Raw genomic sequence first — 19,818 nt, 5'->3', positions numbered from 1 at the left:
GCTCCATAAGGAATCCCCCACTAATTTCCTAAAACTCTTGCTCTACATGTATCACTTTTGAATCATCTTAAATATTACAGTTTCCCGTTATCAGATAAAAGTCACTTGTGCGTGGTTCACTTCAGCACCGCGGACAGCTCCATTTTCAGTTTCGTCCTAGCTGGATGACGGCTTGCTAGTGTTATAAACCAAATCAAAATTAAAAAACAAATTATTAAATTTAACGCAGATGAAAATGAGGATGTGAGGTATAGACATATACAACTTTTACAACCGTTATGTACAAAAGTACATAAATGTAACAGCCACCACAAGAACAGAAAGCTCATAAACTATCCTAAATATGTCCCAAACAGTGCTTTGCCCAAGCATACCAAATGGCGTTTTCAAGCGTAATTCCACTATTGTAGGATCCTACAATGCTGGGCAAATCGAGTTACATTAGAACATGAGGTAACTTGCATTGATTTACCCTATAATACTCTCAATATATATGCATTTGAATTATTTTCATATCCTGGCAGTGTTAACAGTGGCATTAATCATGAACCTGACATATTTCACCTCTTTGACCTCTATATGACCCCAGCACAGGTCATTCTGTAAGTCATGCTCACTTGTCTCCATGATCTTGATGTTTTCTCTCTAATAAACTTTCAGAATCAGACAGCAGTTCCCAAAATCAATAGCAACATACAATAAACACTGTTACATTACACCAGTAGCTGAGTCCAAGTCCAAGTTTAAATTGTTTTTTTGTTGCCTGTTGTATATTTACAGTTGCCAAGTATTTTTCAGGTGCAGACAAGTCATCACTCGCTTACCAATCTTAAGTGAGCATGTAGATTCATAAAGTGAGTGGAGGTAGGAGGGTGCTGCTGAACCTGTGACTAATTTGCAAGCAAGCATCAGCGTCTTGAAGCTGACCCACACAACCTTTAGCTAGAATAAGGTGATAAAGAGAGGTATGAGGGCAATTGAAGACCAGTAATGCTGTTGCATTCAAGCTGTCTTTGTAATGTGGTATTTGAAGGTCAGATGGTGATCAAACATTGGTATGGTGATATAGTGAACAGCTGGATGGCGATAAAGTGTGTATGGAAAAGAGGAGAGCTCCAAGAACTGATCTCTGAGGAACCTCATTACCAGTTTTACCAGCATGAGAGACAGGCCAAGGAAAAGATGCAAATTATTAAATGAGTCTAATTTCACAGCTTTAGTAAAGCAAAAAGTTGAATAGTGCTGCTCTCACTGCTGCTCTCTAATGTTAATTTAGTACTCTATTACAGAGGTTCCCAAACTGGTTTGTAAACCTAAGCCTTAGACCTAAAGTAATTAAAAGTACCCTCTAGGATTTTAAGTGATTTTAATTACATTTAAGTACCTGTACATGCACATATTCTATCTATCTATCTATCTATCTATCTATCTATCTATCTATCTATCTATCTATCTATCTATCTATCTATCTATCTATCTATCTATCTATCTATCTATCTATCTATCTATCGTATATCTCCTGTTTGCTGCTGGAAGGAGTTTTAATATGGAATTATGAGTCACATGGGATTTGTTATTGGCTCATAAATAAATACCAAAATACCCATGAAGCAGGAGTGTCAACATCCAGGTTATGTACATCTGGGACTTCATGGCGCATGTGTCAGCCGAGCAACTGCCTTTGAGGAAATGGAATTAGTTACGTATACGGGCATTCGGGTACATTCAAACTCATCTGTTCAGTTGAAACCGGACGGAAGCAATAATTATGAGACTAATTAAATTAATTTTATTTATAGTCCATATGATAATATAATAGTCCATATGACTACTACATATGGATTTTCACTTTTTTAACTTGTCCTCTCTGCTCAGACCATGTCTAAAATAGTCCAAATATTGTATATAAAATAAATTCATACTGTTTATGTAAACAGAGGTTTGAGTCAAAGGTCAAAAGAAAAGAAAATTAGGAAAGGAAAATAAATGTGTCAGCAAGCAGATTCTGAATTATGACCAACCATGTAATTCTGTACGGCTGTGGAGGTGAATTGAGCATATTTGTTGTTTCTGTTTAAAAATGAATGAATGAATGAATGAATGAATAAATAAATAAACAAATAGAACACCTTCAAGGGATAGTTCACCCAAAATAAAAACATACAAATCAATTTAGTCAAATTCTATTATTTACTCATCCTCAAATTGTCACGCTGTCAGTCTTTGTTTTCCTGGGTGTCCACTAGTGAGCTCACTTCTCCTTAGGCACTTCACCATAGGCACTATAATTCCTCTAGTCTGGTCCTGTCTTCACAGTAATTGCACTCCAGTTAATCGCACAGATGCAGGCAATCTATTGTCATTAGTCTCTTTATAAATACCTGTCTTTCCCTGTTGTTTGTATGGAGTCCTTACCCTTCGTGTACTAATGTTCTCGTCTCCCGAGACTTACCCTTGCCTTCTCGTCCTCCGAGTTCCCTGTCCGTTCCATCCAGTTCCCTCTTTTGTTTTGTTTGTCTCCTTGGACTGTTTTTGTTGGATTACCCTTTTTGTTATTAAAATATACCTGCAATTGGATCTCTCCCTCTCCTCGTGTTTTCCTAGTGCACGATCGTCACAGAAGGACTCCATCGCAGAGATCCAGTGGTATGTCTGCTACAATTTCCTCCCCAGCCATCAAGCGGGAGAGAAATGGTTTTGAGGGCACTCGCCAAGTTGTGTTCCGTGGGACCAGGGGAGGTCGCTCCAGCGCAAGCAGTCGAGAGGAGGTCCGGCAGCGATCTCCACTGTGGGCTCCCGTTGACCCGGGGTTCGGTTGGGAGCCGCCATTTCCCCACTATGACCAGAGAGGGGAGAGGAGACGCAAACTGGCTGAGCCAGCGCCGCTGTGCAAGATGGCAGCCAGTCCTGTGCCGCTGCACAAAATGGCCACCAACCCAGCGCCGCTGCGTGGCATGGCCGCCAACCCAGCACCACGAGGCAAGATGGCCGCCAGCACAGCGCCAAAGTACAAAGTGGCCACCAGTCCAGCGCCACAGTGCAGGATGGCCTACAGTTCAGCGCCAATGCACAAGATGGCCGCCAGCACAGCGCCAAAGCACAAAGTGGCCACCAGTCCAGCGCCACAGTGCAGGATGGCCGACAGCTCAGCGCCAATGCACAAGATGGCCGCCAGTCCAGCGCCACAGCACAAGATGGCTGCCAACCCAGCGGCAAGGGGCAAGATGGACGCCAGCACAGCGCCAAAGCACAAGATGGCCGCCAGCTCAGCGTCAATGCCCAAGATGGCAGCAGAGACATTCTTGGATTATTTCTCCAGGCTGTCAAAAATCCTAGAGATTCCCAGGACTGTTCATGTCACGTGTGCGGAGCCAGCACCACTGCCCAAGATGGCCGCCAGCTCGGGGCCACTGCAGAGGAGGGCAGTTACAGTGGGTTTTCCTGAGTTGAGTCAGATTCCTGTTGACCTTCCAGAGTTGAGTCAGGTGCCCACTGACTTTCCAGAGTTGAGTCAGTTTCCGGTTGACCCTCCAGAGTCGAGTCAGGTGTTCATGGACCCTTCAGAGTCAGGGTTAGTTACCGTTGACCCTCCAGAGTCAGGGCTAGTTCCTGTTGACCTTCCAGAGTCGAGTCAAATTCCAGTTGACTGTCCAGAGTCAAGTCAGGCTCCTATTGACCATCCCGAGTCGAGTCACGTTCCAGTTGATTCCCCAGAATCAAGTCAGTTTCCGGTTGACCCTCCAGAGTCAAGTCAGGTGTTCATGGACCCTCCAGAGTCAGGGTTAGTCACCATCGACCTTCCAGAGTCAGGGTTAGTTACCGTTGACCCTCCTGAGTCAGGGCTAGTTCCTGTTGACCTTCCAGAGTCGAGACAAATTCCAGTTGACTCTCCAGAGTCAAGTCAGGCTCCTGTTGACCATCCAGAGTCGAGTCACGTTCCAGTTGATTCCCCAGAATCAATTCAGATTCCTGTTGACCTTCCAGAGTTGAGTCAGGTGTCCATTGACTTTGCAGAGTTGAGTCAAGTTCCGGTTGACCCTCCAGAGTCGAGTCAGGTGCTCGTGGACCCTCCTAAGTCGAGTCAGGTGCTCATGGACCCTCCAGAGTCAGGGTTTGTCACCGTCGACCTTCCAGAGTCAGGGTTAGTCACCGTTGACCTTCCAGAGTCAGGGCTAGTTCCTGTTGACCCTCCAGAGTCGAGTCACGTTCCAGTTGATTCCCCAGAATCAAGTCAGATTCCTGTTAACCTTCCAGAGTCTAGTCAGGTTCCGGTTGACCCTTCAGAGTCGAGTCAGGTGCTCGTGGACCCTCCAGAGTCAGGGTTAGTCACCATTGACCTTCCTGAGTCAGGGTTAGCTACCATGGACTTTCCAGAGACAAGGCTAGATACCGCTGACCTTTCAGAGTCAAGTCAAGTCACTGGTGATCTTCAAGGACTGAGTCAAGTCACCGGTGATCTTCGAGGACTGAGTCAAGTCACCGGGGATCTTCAAGGACTGAGTCAAGTCACCGGGGATCTTCAGGAACAAATGCAAGTCACCAATAATCTTCGTGAGCAGAGTCAAGTCAGCACCGATCTTCTGGAATCCAGTAGAAACACCATAGGATTACCAGAGTTTCGTCCTCCCGTTGGTCTGGCCACAAGGAAGTGGTGGTCTTCTGCTCCACCCTGGGGGACTCCGGCATCGACCACAAGGACGTGGTGGTCTTCTGCTCCGCCCAGCGGCAAGGGGCAAGATGGACGCCAGCACAGCGCCAAAGCACAAGATGGCCGCCAGTCCAGCGCCACAGTGCAAGATGGCCGCCAGCTCAGCGTCAATGCCCAAGATGGCAGCAGAGACATTCTTGGATTATTTCTCCAGGCTGTCAAAAATCCTAGAGATTCCCAGGACTGTTCACGTCACGTGTGCGGAGCCAACACCACTGCCCAAGATGGCCGCCAGCTCGGGGCCACTGCAGAGGAGGGCAGTTACAGTGGGTTTTCCTGAGTTGAGTCAGATTCCTGTTGACCTTCCAGAGTTGAGTCAGGTGCCCACTGACTTTCCAGAGTTGAGTCAGTTTCCGGTTGACCCTCCAGAGTCGAGTCAGGTGTTCATGGACCCTTCAGAGTCAGGGTTAGTTACCGTTGACCCTCCAGAGTCAGGGCTAGTTCCTGTTGACCTTCCAGAGTCGAGTCAAATTCCAGTTGACTGTCCAGAGTCAAGTCAGGCTCCTATTGACCATCCCGAGTCGAGTCACGTTCCAGTTGATTCCCCAGAATCAAGTCAGTTTCCGGTTGACCCTCCAGAGTCAAGTCAGGTGTTCATGGACCCTCCAGAGTCAGGGTTAGTCACCATCGACCTTCCAGAGTCAGGGTTAGTTACCATTGACCCTCCTGAGTCAGGGCTAGTTCCTGTTGACCTTCCAGAGTCGAGACAAATTCCAGTTGACTCTCCAGAGTCAAGTCAGGCTCCTGTTGACCATCCAGAGTCGAGTCACGTTCCAGTTGATTCCCCAGAATCAATTCAGATTCCTGTTGACCTTCCAGAGTTGAGTCAGGTGTCCATTGACTTTGCAGAGTTGAGTCAAGTTCCGGTTGACCCTCCAGAGTCGAGTCAGGTGCTCGTGGACCCTCCTAAGTCGAGTCAGGTGCTCATGGACCCTCCAGAGTCAGGGTTTGTCACCGTCGACCTTCCAGAGTCAGGGTTAGTCACCATCGACCTTCCAGAGTCAGGGTTAGTCACCGTTGACCTTCCAGAGTCAGGGCTAGTTCCTGTTGACCCTCCAGAGTCGAGTCACGTTCCAGTTGATTCCCCAGAATCAAGTCAGATTCCTGTTAACCTTCCAGAGTCTAGTCAGGTTCCGGTTGACCCTTCAGAGTCGAGTCAGGTGCTCGTGGACCCTCCAGAGTCAGGGTTAGTCACCATTGACCTTCCTGAGTCAGGGTTAGCTACCATGGACTTTCCAGAGACAAGGCTAGATACCGCTGACCTTTCAGAGTCAAGTCAAGTCACTGGTGATCTTCAAGGACTGAGTCAAGTCACCGGTGATCTTCGAGGACTGAGTCAAGTCACCGGGGATCTTCAAGGACTGAGTCAAGTCACCGGGGATCTTCAGGAACAAATGCAAGTCACCAATAATCTTCGTGAGCAGAGTCAAGTCAGCACCGATCTTCTGGAATCCAGTAGAAACACCATAGGATTACCAGAGTTTCGTCCTCCCGTTGGTCTGGCCACAAGGAAGTGGTGGTCTTCTGCTCCACCCTGGGGGACTCCGGCATCGACCACAAGGACGTGGTGGTCTTCTGCTCCGCCCTGGGGGACTCCGGCCTCGACCACAAGGATGTGGTGGTCTTCTGCTCCGCCCTGGGGGACTCCGCCATCGACCACAAGGACGTGGTGGTCTTCTGCTCCGCCCTGGGGGACTTTGGACTTGACCACATGGATGTGGTGGTCCTCTGCTCCGCCCTGGGGGGCTTCTGCCTTGACCACATGGTTGTGGTGGTCCTCTGCTCCGCCCTGGGGGACTCCGGCATCGACCACAAGGATGTGGTGGTCTTCTGCTCCGCCCTGGGGGACTCCGGCCTCGACCACAAGGACGTGGTGGTCTTCTGCTCCGCCCTGGGGGGGGCTTCTGCCTTGACCACATGGTTGTGGTGGTCCTCTGCTCCGCCCGGGTGGGCATCACGTGATGTCCTTCATGGACCTATGTTTTTGTGTTTTTGTTTTCTTTTGTTTTTCTGTCAGTTTCCTTCTTTGGACCTGGCCCTCCGTCCCTCCCCCTGATCCTCCGCCGGTCCACCACCCTCCTGCACTCCTTGTTTTGTGTTACACTTCTCTTGTCTCTGTCTTTCCATTTTACCTGGTTGTCTTGTCTCTGTTTCCCCATTCTACCTGGTTCTGCTGTCTCTGTTTTCCCATTCTACCTGGTTCTCCTGTCTCTGTGTACTATGTTTTCTGGCCCTCCGTCCCTCCCCCTAGTCCTCCGCCGCTCCACCTCCCTCCTAGCTTCTTTATCTGTTGGGTTTCCCTGGGTTTCAGGTGGAGCATCTGGCAGCTGCTCCGTAGGGGAGGGGGTAATGTCACGCTGTCAGTCTTTGTTTTCCTGGGTGTCCACTAGTGAGCTCACTTCTCCTTAGGCACTTCACCATAGGCACTATAATTCCTCTAGTCTGGTCCTGTCTTCACAGTAATTGCACTCCAGTTAATCGCACAGATGCAGGCAATCTATTGTCATTAGTCTCTTTATAAATACCTGTCTTTCCCTGTTGTTTGTATGGAGTCCTTACCCTTCGTGTACTAATGTTCTCGTCTCCCGAGACTTACCCTTGCCTTCTCGTCCTCCGAGTTCCCTGTCCGTTCCATCCGGTTCCCTCTTTTGTTTTGTTTGTCTCCTTGGACTGTTTTTGTTGGATTACCCTTTTTGTTATTAAAATATACCTGCAATTGGATCTCTCCCTCTCCTCATGTTTTCCTAGTGCACGATCGTCACACAAATTGTTCCAAACCTTTATGAGTTTCTTTATTGTGCAGTCCATGACTACCAGCCACTGTTTTGTAACCAGAAGTCTTCAAAATATATTATTTTATGTTAAACAGAAGTTATATAGAGGCATATAGGTTTAGAACAACATGAGGATGAGTAAAAGATGATAAAGTTTATATTTTTGGGTCAACTATCCCTTTTAGTGTTTGTTGCCTCCATGTATCTTTAACCTCATGTGCAATTTATGCTATAAACCACTAGATGGAAGCAAACACCAAGTCATAGAAAATCTTTTTAAGCTCCCCTTCAGGTCCAGCTTCTGGAGTGCTGTATGAAATGCTTGTGTGTGCTTAAAGCCACATGCAGGCTATTTTATGTGTTTATGAGTCGCCATAAATCATAAAGCAAAAAAGCGACACATTATATCATCTCTTAAACTCAACAAACCACTGACCCTGTTACAGCTGAAACCTGAAATGTATACAGCTATGTTTGGTACAGACAGAAGCCTATAAAATCCTCCCATTAAGTGGCAGCTGCTGAGGATCTTGCCGTAAACTGTGTGAATGTTGCTCACCGAAAGAGAAAGTGAAAGAGAACGAGACATGGCCTTAATTATGACACAGACTCCTCCTGTCCTTCCAAATATGCTTTGCTTAACATGATTTTTGTTTCCTGAAGCCAGACTGGAAATACAAAGACTTTTAAATGACTGTAAGTTCTGTAAGTTCACTGGCTCTAAAGGCCTATCCCCCTTGGTGATTCATCTGTTTGGGATTCGGTGAAGTAAATGACCACATTTTCAGACCACTGTTAAGTGCCTCAAATTGCATAGACTAATTTGATGCAGAAAATCCCCCCAGAGGTTTTACAAGCTTTGTAAATGAGTGTGAGGTCCATTAGAGCAGATTCATGTGTGCTTTGAGGAGAGCCGTGGCTGTTTTTTGAGCTTTTAAATTGGGACTGTTTTGATGTCAGCCTGTGGGCCATGATGGAACTGGAATGGCAAAAAAAAGTAAGATTAAACAAAAAGCACAAAGCACAATAGGATTTTGCTTAAATTAGGGACTATATCCAAGTATACAAAATAATTTGCACATTTTAGCAGCACAGACCGTAATGGCTAAAACTCTGCCACCTGACTGCTCATGTGGATGGACTCATCGCACCTGTAAATGGGACTAAGTTTTAATGTTTGTTGCTGGTGGTGATCCACAGAGCAGATTAAAGGCAACTGGGACTGTTGCCCAGAATTACTTTTAGATAGCATGTCAAAGAGAGTGACCTGGTAAACAACAATGATTTAACTGACATCACGATGACATATTTAAGGCTGACAGTTTGATCCAAGATTAAGTCCAACATACACAATAGTTCAAATTCACTGCTAATACAAAATGCATCCCCAAAACTCATTTGGACACTTCAGAATATTATAATAATGTAATAATATGATGTTAATAAATTATAATTATTATTTATGATGAATTGTTAATTATAATTTACAAATATTTATGAAATATTAGATTTATTTACTGTAATATCATTATTGTGCATTATTGATGTTGTTGTTATTACTGTTATTACTATAACTATATAACTCTCTCTCTCTCTATATATATATATCCACTTTTTAATAATATATTATTATTATTCATAATTATTTATAATAATAATATATTATTATTAATATTGATAATAATACTGTTATATTAATTATTAAGGATCTTGCATAATAGAAAATATTAAAATATTACAATCTTAATTCATATATATGAATTAATATTTTAATATTTTCTATTTATAATATTAAATAAATGTTCTATATTATTATTATTGTCAGTAATAGTAGTATTATTACTATTAACAATATTATATTTATTAATAATGATCAATATATAACATTATTTTTTTTTTAACAAATAAATTATTTTATATATATAATACGGATTTTAAGTGCATGTAGTGTTAAGAAACCTTTGGGACCAATGTATAAAGCCTAGTCATTATAGGCTACTCCATCTAAAAACCAAACGTGTCAAAGCAAACTGTGCAAATGACCAGTGCCAGACTGAATGTATTTGTTTTTATTGTTATTAGTTACGTGCATCTTTCTAGACTTTTGTAGTACCACAGAAATAATGTACATTTTAAACAGTTAACCTTGATTATGTTCTCTGAGCTCACTGTCTTACATTACACATCATTGTGCCAATGATGCCACCAAGACCAGTTCAGACCAGTCTCCTCTCCTATCCTCTCGAATGATCTGTCACTTTGTACAGGAAGGTAAGTGCAAAGAGAGCTAATTAAACTCCACAAGTGTTTCATGTTTTGTTTCAGCACATTTAGACACATTGGCTGGTGAATAATGAACAGTGCAAAGCAAGGAAATCAATTTTCCAGCTATGGGAGCAGAATAACTAGATACAGAGTGGTAAACTAAATTAAACACTTGCACCTGAGGCTGACTGCAAACAGATGCTGGGGCTGTAATAGAAATGCATTGCCATTTTCCACCACCAAAGGAGATATTTCAGTGTCGAGTCCATTGAAAAACAAGTACCAACAGATGCATAAAACATTAATTGAAATATTCATTCACAATGTGTTTATATTTACAGCTATATTTACATTTTATGTTATTTATAGCTCTGTTTATTCCACTTCATTTTAGGAGGCTTTTCTAGCTAATGGTCAAATAAGTTACAGTCTGCCCCCAAGAGGAAGATGTGTGTAACGCCAAGCGTTTTACCAATACTAACAGGATCTTTTTATCTCGTTTATTTCATAAACAAGCTAATACAACTTTGAAAATTTTCTTGCTGTTTGGACTAATTCTTCAAAGGCCATTATAATATTGAAAATTCTTTTTCTTCTGAGTACTAAAATATCAGACTTTTCTTGTTCTGGAAAAGTAGCTGACTGCCATTTAAAAGGAGAAGGAAATTAAATAATAAAAGAATCAATTTGATTGTTCAAATTGTTCATGAATCTCTGTGCAACAGTCAGGCAGACTGAAAGGTGATGTTCAGGGAGAGGAAACACCCATCAGGCCCTGCGCCCATTTGCATTTATATAGTTTCAGCATCAAAATCACACAACACATTTTTATTTTCAATTGGACACTAATATGGATGTGCCATCAGTGCATATCTTGAATATGAAAACATTCGCACTCAAATGGCTCCCTAGATTGTGTGTTCAGAGGTGCTCTTGTAACTTTAATGAGGAAAATAGATTTTCAAAACTTTTCTGTACATCTAAACCATCCTTCCCCATTAGACTTACAGAAAACAGTGCCGCAAATTAACAGGGGATTGAGGCAAAAACATTAACAAAATGAACAAAAATGCCCCCCAAATTCAAGGCAAGGGGACCAAAATGTTCCTGCAGTATTATCCTCCATCTATTACGGCTGTTACGATTAAAGTAAAATATGAAATGAAGGAAAATGCTGATTGTAGCATTACATTAACAGTAGATTTGCACACATTACAACAGCGTTGACCATTACAGCCAATCACACATGTTTCTGTTAAACTAAGGAACGCAACGTCAGAGAAGTTTTGTTCAGTGTGAGTGCTCACTGACTGAATTCTGAATCTGCATTCGTGAATTCTATCATCATCATAAACAACAAAGTGCAGAAAAGGTGTAAGTAAGAGGTTAATTTTGTAATTTAGACTTCTTTGGTGATTATAACGGGAGGTTTTGTGAAAGTAACGTTATAACTCACATGAAGACACGGACCGTATTAGTGTTCCATGTTGTTTGTCATGCTACCGAAATAACATGTTAAGTCTTGATTTTCTAATCCATGGAAAGTAATAAACACATTATTAAATGGTTTTTACCTTTTTTTTCTGTAGTCAAATCACGGCATTGCTTTTCCCAAAAAAACAAACAAACAAAATTAGTTTTTTAAATTAAGCTACATTGAAATCAGTACCACAATATCAATAGCAGTAGCCTACTTAACATTAATAATTTGTCATGATATTGCAGCGTCACCCTCTAATTAGTTTTTATAAGTATTTACATTATGCTATTTTTGTGTAAGACAAGAACAGCATTAAACTGTCCGTATAAATAAACATAAATGCAGCTTCTGTTCCACCTAAAGAAGACTTTATGTTTTTTTTTTATGTAATTGGTAACAGTCCAGTATTGTGATTAATTGTTTGATGGTTAAATTTAAGCATTTGATATAAAATCAACCCAAATACATTTAAAAGCTGTTGATTAGGTGATTTGATATTTCTCTCTCTCTCTCTCTCTCTCTCTCTCTCTCTCTCTCTCTCTCTCTCTCTCTCTCTTTACATATCAATCACTAAGTTAAGTGGTCTAAATGTATTTATATGTATCATCTGTGGAAAGTGTAGGATCATGAAATGTTTGTCCAATCATATCCCTTGGCTGAAAGTTACCATAGCCTGTCTCACCTCTTACAAAGGTTTATAAAAAAGCCCCTGGAAATCAGTTCCAGAGGGCCCCTTAATGGAAAAGTAAATTTCTGTCCCCAACACAAACCATTTGAGTTTAAGAGATTATTTTATCTGTGCATTAATTTATTTAGACTATTCTTCATCTGGAACAATTAGTGTTAATCATGTGGGTCCTGCAACATCTGTTCGCCAATGAACCACAAACCTTCAACAAGTACATTTCTAATAGCCAGGGTGCTTGGCTGTGCTTAAAGGCCTTTCATAATTACTGTATCCTAAAATTAGTAACATTGAGAAACTCCCTGGGAACTGTTTGTATAAATTCCTTCGGCGTTGCGCTCATGTGGAGATCATAGGTCTGTCATACAGCCAGCTGCGGTACAGGTGCTAGACACATTTCCCTCTATATGAATAACGTAATGTTGTAACAGATTTTATTTGCGTGATATGTCACTTTGGATAAAAGTGCCCGCTAAATGATGTGACAGATAAAAAATAACGACGACTTATATATGGGAGCTATTTGACTTTTTAAAAAAATCACATCTGAGAAATATTCAGATGTGTATCAAAACAAAGAGCTTTTCCCGGAGGCAAAACAAGCAGGCACATATAGATGAAACAATAAAAATGTAATCTTACTATATTGAAAAGTTGGCCATCATCATTTGGCTGGGAGAATTTTATCAGCACCCAGGTCTGGAATACTAATTCAGCGAGGACACACAAGTGCATACGCAGCTCTCTTTGAGGGCCTCTTACTATTTTTTTGACAGCTCCTGTATCTCATTGTCTTGGCCCCCAGAGGCCCACCACAGACCAGAACTGCACTAATAGTTTTGGCAGCACAGAGTCAGGAAAAACAGTTACAGAGGCCTATTTTGATCCAACACCTCTCCGACCGCAACTATAAATAATATAAATCATATAAATATGCCAAGTTTTGTCTGAAAAAAAGTAGTGGATCCGTTCTTAGTACAATAAAATTAAACTGTATAGGGCCGCTTAATTTTTATGAAACAGATAGTTCAGATACAGTGTTCCAGTCATGCTAAAACACACAATATGGTTACAGCTATGATGTGAAACATATGTTCACTATATGAAGGCCAAATGTTAACTTTGCACAAGATGGCAGGGGCTTTATCTTCCAGTGAAAGATTCACACTTGAAATAGATATTAAATGATCAATTTAATGAGAATCTGTGTCCTTTTAATTGTAGTTTCCATTTTATAAAAGCAATAAAGCACTTGTTGCTGCATTGTGAATGCATTAATTAAGTTATTATTTTATATTGATATTTTTTTTTATTTAGTGACAATTTTTATATTTTTATTTGTTTATTCAAAAATTGATTAAAATGCCACACACACACACACACACACACACACACACATACACACACACACACACACACACACACACACACACACACACACACACACACACACACACATGTATATATATATATATATATATATATATATATAATGATGTGATACCTCTTTCATGATTAAAGTTTTCTGAATTCAAATTACTATTATAATTATTTGTATTGTATTTCCAAAATATCAGGTGGTTCAAGTGATATCATAATGAAAAAAGGCCATTAAAAATATTAAATAGTTTGGTATGATGAATTAGTATTATTTTATTACTTAAATAAAAAGTTAAGTATTTAAAAAAAAATCAAGTCATATATATTGCTTTAAATATACATATGCATTTAATACACACACACACACACACACACACACACACACACACACACACACACACACACACACACATATATATGTATATATATATATATATATATATATATATATATATATATATATATATATATATATATATATATGTATATAAAAACACCACATTACAGAGATTTAGAGTCATTTCATTTAAAAGTTTCTCATCATTAATTGTTATTTATATATATAAAATACAATACATATTATAATATATATAATATAACAATTTATATAACGTCATGTCTGGTATATATTTGTTTTTGATTCATGTTTTTGTTTTTTTTGGTTAGTGGGATACAATAGTACAGTAGTACAGGAATAATCTTAATTACAGTAATATTCAATATCTGAAAATAATCATCCAAACATAATTCACAGCTTTTTTACACACGTCCATATATAGGAGGACATTTGATGAAGTTGCATACTGACTTTCATTAACTCTATCTGATGGCCATGGAGATCTGACACTGTCAATAGCACATCAAGCTCTGTTGCAGCTAAGCCAATTGATTTGAACCCTGTGCTCCTTACAGCACACACATACTCAAGAGCATAAGCAGGATCATGTGTTTCTGTCCGTCACTGATCAGGTGCTACGACAAGCTCTGAGGTCGTTTTCAACAACCATATGCAGTTTTTGATAGTTTTCCCGCATGTTCATTTATTATTTATGTCCTGTAAGTACCATCTCATCTGCCAAATTAATTAATTATGAACACTGCAGTCATGGTTCGATGTTTATTCCAGATTCTATGTAATTTGTACCGGTTTAAATTGTCTGCCAAACTTAGATGATACTCAATTTTGACATTCTGCAACCAGGTATCATCACAAATAACAGAAGCTTGTTTGCCACCTCTGACATATTAACCACAATCAAGACTTCTTCTGCAAAACCTTTTCTTAACAGAGAATCTCCTCAAAATTTGGTGCAGGCTCTGGTCTGCTCTCACTTTAACTACTGCAGTTCAGTCCCGATGTATGCAATCAAACCCCCACGACTCATCCGGAATACTTCTCGAGCTTCCCAAGCAAAATCGATTCAACATTTCCAAGTACTCCCACGTCACACCTCTGCTACCCTTCCTTTGCTGTCCTATTGTACAGGACAGTTACTGCATCCAGTCCAAAAAACCATCTGCAGCAACTCAAGTTACTTTAAACCAACAGCCAGACGAGATTTCTTAACAATGTCTCTTCTGTCATGAAGTTTAAATAGTGCATGCAAACTTCTTTGACTTTCATCAAGAAATGATAAACTGAGGTCTTTCACATATAATTGGCGAAGTAACATGACTTTCTTGTTTTCTGAACATGTTTTATAGCAAGTTGACATTTTATATGAATTGAAATCATTTGGATAATATATATATATATATATATATATATATATATATTACAAAATATTTATCTTTTATATAAATGCTGTTCTTTTGAATGTTCTATTCATCATAGAATCCTGAAAAATATTTACCACAATAATATATATATTTTTAAATATGAATAATTTTCATATTAGAGTGATTACTTATGAATCATGTAGAGGAGAAGACAGTAAAAGACTGGAAATTTAGATCTGCTTTAACATTTTAAATTATAATAAAGTCAGAAACAGCTGTTTTTACTTAAATCAATTATTCAAAATATAAACATTTTTACTGTTTTATTGACCAAACAAATTCAGCTTTGGTGAGCATAAGAGACTTATCAAAAACATAAAAAATTCGACCCAAATTTGTGTATATACAGAATAATTAGTATTACATTAATATTTACTATTGATAATATCAAATAATAATAATAATGATAATCATTTAACGTGAGCCTATACATCATGACTTTTTCAGATGACATTCAGCATATTGTTTTGCTGAACAAAAATAATTTACAACTGCATTTTTTGTTGTTGTTGCATAAAATATACTGAAAATATACTTACACAGCTTTAAATTAAGCCTTTTATTTTAAACAATTGTTATAAATGAAAACATTTAAAATAAAGAATATTCAAAGAAATCATGCACACCTTGCCATTGAGCCAAATAAAATGTCCCCTGCCCTGCCAGATTCTCACCAACTGTGGACCAAAAAACAAAAACAAACAAACGATATTCTCAACAGAAAAGGTTGGAGGTCATTAACCTCTCCAGCTGAAGAATTTATGAGGAGCAGTGAGAAGATTGTTTTGGTACACATTAAGTCAGATGTGCCTTTGTAATGCAATCAGCAGACATATAATCATTCCTGCTCCGCATGGGCACTTTTGGGAAAACAGTGAATCAAAGGAAGAGATCTGGACTATAGAGCAGTTAGGTCACGTCCCTCTGTTCTGTGCTCTCTCTTTCTCTCTCTTTCTCTCTCTTTCTCTCTCTCCATGTATAGCGCTGTATTGATTGCTGCATTTAGCTGAGTTTTAGCATGCCTTTAAAATCACTCCAACTCTCAGACCCCTCAAGATGCTCTGCTCTTCTGAACACGTTACAATTATTCCTACCACATTCGTCTGTATTTACAGGCATACCGATTTTTAAGGAAGACTCATAATGGAAGGAGCATTTTGACTAGAAGTATTCTTTTCCCATTGAATCGATTAACGAGAATTGAAGCATCTTCTGCGTGTTTGCTAAATTTGAGTGATCTAAATTATTTCCTTTTGATTAATATATTTTATTAAATTGCAGCAAAATGGATTTAGCTTGTTAAAATGTGCTCCTCTTTGTAGCCCTGAAGAGGAAGACAGGACGAGGCTGTCCTGCTGACATGTAAAGCAACCATTGCATTCACAGCACACTGAACAAAATATTTTCATTTTGACAGGAAAACTGTAAAAACTGTAAATGGTATAACATTGCTTTATTGTAAAATACTGTCAAATTTTACGTTATGTTATTTAGTTAATTACATTTATTTATTTTTAATGTTACATAGTTTTGTAACATTACTGGACATATTATGGACAGGCCACAATGAACTCTGATTCATAATGTGTGTTTTATTTATTTTGTATTATACTATTATTGCATTTTAAGGTAATCAGATTTTTGGTAGTTCAGATAGATAGATGTGTTGTATCACTTAATGAAATGTACAATAATTAGTTTTATATTGTAAATTGTAAAATATAAGCGATAAAATATAAATATGAAAACAAATTTAGCACATATATATATATATATATATATATATATATATAATATTTTTTTTTATACAGAATTGAACTCATAACACTAGTGTTGCTAGGGCATGCACTACTGTTTAGTCATTTTTCTTTAGTCAAATCCAAGAAGAAGAAAAACTTAACTTGACTTAACTTAAAAAAAATAATAATAATAAATCCAACAGTACTTTTCTGCTGAAGTAGTAAAGCCATGCTGCTACTGAAATCTATTTTGTACCATTATACTGACCCTAAAAATAAAATAAAAAAACAGGTAGTTAAGAGAAAGCAACATGAAGAATTAACTGAACAACATTAATTGAACAACATTAGAAATAACATAAAACCAGATATACATTAGTGATAAAAAAAACTGTTAAAAACACTATTATTAATCGAAACGCCATTAAATGTAAGCAGTCACCGGGAATTCTGGGAATGACAAGTTATTGTTTTTTCACTGCAGATGATATAATGACTTGTTCTTTCCAAAAATGATTCATTTAACAGTATTTTACAGTAAATGTTTATGTTAGATCTATAACAATTTTTCACCATATATAGTAAAGAAACCAGTTTTTACTGTAACATTTTTACAGTTCATATAAAAAAATATATATATAAAAAATAAGTAAAGGAATGCCAATAACATAATGAAATAAAGAGTAAACCCTCAAAAACGACCCAAAATATTTAATAACTTCAATGATCTAGGGAAAGTAAAACTTAACGATATAGGTAACCCGAAAAGGAAATTAAATTCTGTCATCACTTACTCACCCTCAAGTGTTTCCAAACCTACAACAACGTTAAAAAGAAATCTGTACAGCAGTGGAACCACTTGAGGGTTAGTAAAGGATGACAGAATGTTCATTTTTGGGTGAACTGTCCCTTTAAGTCAAATCCAATTGAAATCCAATTTTGCAGAATTCTGATGCATGTGTACAGATTCCATGTGGGCCTGGCAAAGATGGTGAATATCTAATGATATGATCTAATTACCAATCAAGACGGATGTTCATTGTTGTTGTTTTTTTTCCCTCAAAACTTTATTTACAACATCTGTTGTAAATGTGTTTTCTTGGAAAAAAACTGCATTGTTGCTGGGCAGTGTCTCATCTAAATGATCTCTAATTCCCTGAGCTGGAGCCAGGACATTATCATCACCTTAACAATCAGGACAAATGGTGCTAAAAGAGGAGGAGGAGAAAGAAAAAAAAACTATCTGGCTGGGGCTTCAGCTGATGTGGGAAAATGGCCTCTGGAATGTCTCCAAATAGGCTTGGCAGTTAAATATATTGTAAAAGCATGGCTTCCTCTTAATGCCTTTGAAGGGGTCTTATGCATTCATTAGACAGTCTGCCATCCTGGGATGATCTGAGCCAAGTGAATAGGGAAAGTGGAACGCAGAATCTGTTATGGCGAGGGTAAGGTGACTTAGAACAAGAGCGGAAAGATGTACCTGCATCTGCTTTCAGTCGTCGGCTGTCACTTGTGCACAGAGGGAATCTGCTGTCAGAGCGAGAACGCAGCAGGACACTAGGACACGTACTTTGAGGATCAATGAAAGCATGGCACAGTGACAACCGGTTCTTGGGTTTCTTGAAAACATTCTGAAATGTCAACCAAGTGTCTTTGTGTTACAACAATATCAGTGTAAATCATTAGTCACAGCTAAATGGGCATACTGACCCAGAGGAGGTTTTTATTGCTCAGAAAGTGCTCTTTCATTGTACAGGAGATGTTTAGGATCAACCTTGTCTAATATTTCCCCCTAATATAGAGACACTGAAACAAATGAGAACTTTTGACATATGCAGTAAGAGTATAGAGCTACGAATTTTAGAAGACAATTATTTATATTGATATGACAGTTTTGTAAAATGAGAGTTTTGTTTCTTTGCATAATAATTGTTAACTTTTAAATGTATCGATATTGGTTAAGCTTTAAAAACACTAATGATTTAATAATACAGTGAAATGTAATCATTAGCAATTCACAAAATAAATATAATTTTTTCATATTGTACATTATAGTGTGCCTTTTTTGGTTTTACCTTAAGTTAACTGTAATAACAACTTTAAATATTGGTCATTTGACAGTTATCATCCATAATTTTAATGGTCCCACGCTACACACCTTACAGCAAGTTGAATTTACGGAATTACAATGAATTGCAACAATGTCTGCCCATTTTTTTCAGTGGCCTTGGTTCTAGAAGTATTTTTCCATTCATTTTCCATACGTCTTTGTTGAAGAGTTATAAGCCATGAACCATACCAACCAGATACGAGGTAATGATATATTTTACACACACACACACACACACACACACACACACACACACACACACACACACACACACACACACACACACACACACACACACACACACACACACACACACACACATACACACACACACACACACACTTGTTTTTGTGAAAAGTGGGGACATCCCATAGGCGTAATGGTTTTTATACTGTACAAACTGTATATTCTATCGAAACTTTGTGCATTTTTACTTTCTCAAAAAAACTCATTCTGTATGATTTATAAGCGTTTTGAAAAATGGGGACATGGGTTATGTCCTCATATGTCACCGTCTCCTTGTAATACCTGTGTCATACCCATATCATTATACAGAGTTGTGTCCTGATATGTCACAAAAACAAGAACACACACACACACACACACACACACACACACACACACACACACACACACACACACACACACACACACACACACACACACACACACTAAACATACCCCTTACAGAAAACTTCTAGCAATTTTTGAATATCATAAAACACCGTTTTGTATGTTTTTTAAGCCTTTTGTTTTACAGGGACACAGGAAGTGTCCTCATAAACCATGTTTACGTTGTAGTACCCATGTCATTATACACATTTGTGTCTTCATAAACCATATATACAAATACACACACATATATTAAAAGTAGTTTGAGAGTGTTTACATCCTCATT

Source organism: Carassius carassius, chromosome 44 (genome assembly GCF_963082965.1).
Source record: "Carassius carassius chromosome 44, fCarCar2.1, whole genome shotgun sequence".
In the NCBI taxonomy this organism is placed as follows: Eukaryota; Metazoa; Chordata; class Actinopteri; order Cypriniformes; family Cyprinidae; genus Carassius; species Carassius carassius.
Note: the sequence above shows the minus strand (reverse complement) of the source record.